Genomic DNA, 4,683 nt, shown 5'->3' on the forward strand with positions numbered 1-4,683 from the left:
CCAAACCAGAAAACAACTATTACTTAGCTTTGCCAATTCAACCACAAACATTTGCTGCTGCCTGGAAATGTACTGGGGACTTCACTGCAGCCTGGCCCCTCTCCTGGCCCCAGGGCCTTGCTTCTTGTCCTCTACACTTCTATTGGTCACCGTAGCAGAATTCCAGCTCATACTGTTCTACAGCCCACTCTTCACCATGGCTTTCGTTCAGCTTCTCATCGTACCTAGACTGTCGCCACCCACGCTCTTCTGACTGGACCCCTGAGAACGCCATGGGCACTAATCATTTCTGTATGTTTAGCTGCATGTTGCTTTTGCTGTGCTGTGCTAGAATCCAGAGCCTCAAACGCACTGGGCAGGTGTTCTGCCCTGAGCCCAAGGGCCCTGGGCCTGCTCTCCAAGGTCCTTGGCATCTGTGCCCAGATGTTTCCAGGCTAGCCAGTCCTGGGCATTCAGCCTTACATGGCTATACTGCAACCACTGTTTCCAGCTTTGTGCTTTGTGTGGCTTCAGCATAAAATACCCATTTTTACCCTGTCTACCTGGTCGTTCTCATCCGTTAAAATTCAGTAATGGCCTCCTCAAAGATCTGAGTTCCTAAATTGTGAACTCCTAGAGATTTTTCGTTAACAGACTTCAGTTACCAAAAAAATCTGCTTTGGGGGCAGCTTCAGGTAATGAGAGCCTCTCCGAGCCCCCCTGGCTGAGGGAGTTCCCCGAAGACTGTGAGACTGAGGTGTGGACAGTGTGGGAAGAGTACATAAAAGGCGGGAGCAGTGAGGAGAGCTGAGGCCAAGACGTCCTGTGAAGAGGCTTCCTGGCAGTGACAAGTAGGACAGGAGAGGCAGAAGGAAGGGGGGGGGCAGTTTGGGAACAAGGAGCTTAACTTTGGGTCTAGTTTTTACTACAAAGCTGGACGGCTGTGGGCAAATCATTTTACCTCTTGGAGTCTCCATTTCCCCACACAGAAGACGAAGCTAAAACTTCTGTGCCCCAGAGAACTGTGTGAGAAAGAGAGGAAGCGGTGGGTAGAGTGAGGAGCGAGAGGATGTCTCTCTGCACCCTTGGCTCGCTCGCCACCCCTCTCACGAAGCCTCTCCTGGACCTCCTAGTGGGAAACACGTGTGCTTTTGCTAGATTCTGGGTTTGTTTAGCACGGAGCTAGAGCTCTCTAAAGGAGGGCAGGTGGCTGGGTACAAAACCAGTTGGTTTGTTTTTCAGGATGCCTCTCTGGTGATCAACCAATCTATCAGCTAGACAAGTGAATGAATGAGGAAATCAGTCTCTGGAAAACGCTAGAGATGGCAGCTGCTAGAGTAGGATCTGGAAATTCACTAGGACATCAGGGCTTAGTTTTGTGTCTATACAGTACTTACCTGATCTTTGACCTTGGGAATGATCCTTTGCCTCCTTTTTGTTTTTGTTTCTTTACCTGTTTCTTTACCTGTAAAACAGATAGTATAAATTTTCTTAGCCTGTCATTAAGAAGTCTTGAACCTTATTAATTATATCCCACATTTTGGATATTTGGAGCCTTATGCTCCCAAATGTGTCTTGTATGAAGGGTTTGTGCATGTGTGTGTGTGAGGAGGGGGGAATAATAGGATGGAAACAATTCCAGGAAATAGATGGATAAAACTATAGAGAGAATATAAAAGGGGCTAGGGATGTAGCTAATATGCTCAAGACCCTGGGTTTGATACTGAGTATCACACATGTACACACACAAAAGTCACAGAAACAAAGACATGGACATAGGATTTTAAGAGCCACACTGTTTACCACTAGAACGCAGTCGGGTTGTTTAAGCAGGCTACAAAAAGCATAGATGGGAAAGGAAGGGACCATTTGTAAGATCATTTAAATGAAATACATTTCGGCAGAAAGAAAATAGCAAAGACAAAGTTGAAAGATAAGACCCAGTCTGGGAAAAACAAATGCCATGCATTTAACACAAAGAATAAATCAAACTCAAGTATTAGACAGGACATAAATGATTATAGAAATTCCAATTCAGCATGAGGAATAATAGGTGAGAAGGCATTGATTTACAATTAAAGGGACAAGAAGTAACATAGCTCCTTGGTTATGTTTTCTAGAATGTAACCCTATTAGAAGCATGAACTTATCTTTATGGCAGAAAAATGAAAGACCAAGGTCCAGACTTAAGGGGAAACTTCAGCTACCTCTGAACTCTCTCTCAAACTTGAAAGCTAATGTCAAGCTGACTTTAGGACCTCCCAGCTCCAACAAGCACGCATCTTTTGTCGGTGTGTCTCTTTCCTACTCCTGTGTGCCTGCATCACTCCCACGCCCCACATAGACACTGATGTTCCTCATTTTCATACGTTTGCTTCCTCCATCCCTTGGGCCTATCACATGTCTGTCTTTCTTGATTCATGTAGTCATCTTTCCTGTACCTCGCTATTCCCAGATTGACCTATGTTAGGCCCGCTTTATTTCTTTTTAACATTTATTTTTAATTTATGTGTCTGAGTGTTTTGCCTACCTGTATGCATGTGTACCCAATGCCCATAGAAGACAAAAGAAGGCACTGGGTCCCCTGGAACTGGAATTAGAGGTGTTTATGAGCCTTTGTGTGGATGCTGGGAACTGAACTGGAATCCTCTGCAAGAATAGCAAGTGTTCGAACTGCTGAGCCATCTCTCCAATCCTCTGGCCTATTTTTCTTTTCTTTTCTTCTTGGTTTTTTGAGGGTTTCTCTGTGTAGCTCTGGCTGTCCTGGAACTAGCTCTGTAGACCAGACTGGCCTCGAACTCACAGATATCTGCCTGACTCTGTCTCCTGAGTGCTAGAATTAAAGGCATGTACCACCATCTCCTGGCAAGGACCCCTTTCTTTCTTTCTTTCTTTTTTTTTTTTTTTTTTTTTTTTTTCTTTCTTTTTCTTTTTTTCTTTCTTTCTTTCTTTTTTTTTTTTTTTTTTTTTTTTGAGACAGGGTTTCTCTGTGCAGCTTTGGCACCTTTCCTGGAACTCACTCTGTAGCCCAGTGTGGCCTTGAACTCACAGAGATCTGCCTGCTTCTGCCTTCCAAGTGCTGAGATTAAAGGCGTGTGCCACCACCGTCCAGCAGGACCTATTTCTTAATGGAGGTACTCTATTACACTGTAGTAGAATGGTCTGGTTTTCTCACTGTTCTCTGCCACACCAACCTCAGGCTGAGGCTGAAGCCCTTCAAAAGCAAACCTAGGTCCTAGTAATCTCTTCATCTCCAGCCTCTCAAACAGGGTGTGGCCTACAGAAGGAAGACTCTTAATAAATGCTACTACCCCCGACTAAGCAGAGGCATAAACAAAATGCTGCAGGAGTACTGTGTTTTGTCTGCAAGGAAGGAAAAAGGAAGGGATCACGGAGGGTTTCGAAGAGCAGGATGACATTAGAGCTGAGTGCTGAGAAATGAGACGTCGCAAGAAGGATGAACGGCATCAACAAAAAGTTATGAGGCATTCAACTGCGGTGGCCAGGAACTGCTTTACAGAAGACGAAATCCAATCTGGTATTCTTTAGTGATCGCTATTTTCATATGAACATTAGCTTTGCCAAGACAGGTTTTGTCTGTTTCATTCAGAGGTATATTCTGAGTGACTAGAACAGGACTGACTATATGCTAAGCAATTCAGAAGCTGGGCATGGTAGTGTATGCCTCTGTGAGTTTTAAGCCAATTTGTCTACATAGTGAGTTTCAGGCCAGCCAGAACCTTAGAGTAAGACCCTATCTCAGAAAAACAAAACAAAATAATGTCTTAACGAATTTAGTATTTGGTCCATCATCTGTATATTTATGAGAAGTATATGGGTATAAAAGCTAAATAATGGAATGTAATATGGCATAAAGTAATATTACTATGCGATAATTCTAAGCCTCCAGAGTAGCAATCAGATTTATTTTCCTTACATGCCTTAGTACATTGTCAAGTTTTATTGGTGCTCAATATTTTTTCTCAATCGATATTTGTAAAATTAGAATGCCAAACTGGAAACATGCTTTTAATTTAAAAAAAACAACTAAAAACTTGGCTTCAACTATGTTTTGATCCATGCTCTCTGGCTTCTGGTAAATTCATTTTCTTGTCTAAACAGCATTATTTTGAGACACAGGATGGATGGATGTAAGTGCATGTAGGGCACTGCCTGGTAGACAGTAGGCGCTCAATAAATGACAGTTCTACACGAAACACTACAAACAGCTAAGATGATAGTCACTTTGAAGAGAATACTCGAACTAATGCTCCAACAACAGAAATCGAAAAGGGTGAAGAGCTGGCTCTTCCTCACTTCTCAGGAGACTACCTCTGGGCTGGAAAGACTCTTAACTCAAGCAGACTAAGTTTCCAGCCACACCTGCCTCCGGCGTCGTTTCCGCCTCCGTACGGTCCGCGGAGGCGATGTCCCCGTCAGGCGGGATGCACGCCTGCGAGCCTCACGGGAATCTCGGAGTCGCTCCACGGTGGCGCTTGCCACAGTCTTCCCCACCCACTCCTTAGTAACCGCGACGCTAAGGCTAGCAACGTAGGCGGCAACCGGCGACCGCAGATTCTAATTACAAGTCCCGGCAAGCCCCGCGGCCACTTTCAGGCCTCGTCAGCACCCCGAACTACGGATCCCGATGGGCTCTGCGCGGCGCATCACGTGGGCAGCTTTAGCCAATCGGCTTTGGACAAG

The 4,683-nt window shown here is 44.8% G+C and overlaps 1 protein-coding gene across 1 annotated transcript in view; it reads right to left on the reverse strand.

Moving 5' to 3' along the window:
- The window catches only part of Xrra1 (X-ray radiation resistance associated 1), a 71,705-nt gene extending 67,090 nt beyond the window's left edge, over window positions 1-4,615 (reverse strand). Inside the window, exons 1-2 of the mRNA XM_028877515.2 lie at window positions 4,363-4,615; window positions 1,377-1,444 (exon numbers count right to left, since the gene is read on the reverse strand). The gene's annotated coding sequence lies outside the window, so the exon portion shown is untranslated. The remainder of the gene's footprint in view (window positions 1-1,376; window positions 1,445-4,362) is intronic.
- Between the last annotated feature and the right edge of the window lie 68 nt (window positions 4,616-4,683).

The sequence above is a fragment of the Peromyscus leucopus genome, chromosome 1, assembly GCF_004664715.2.
Source record: "Peromyscus leucopus breed LL Stock chromosome 1, UCI_PerLeu_2.1, whole genome shotgun sequence".
In the NCBI taxonomy this organism is placed as follows: Eukaryota; Metazoa; Chordata; class Mammalia; order Rodentia; family Cricetidae; genus Peromyscus; species Peromyscus leucopus.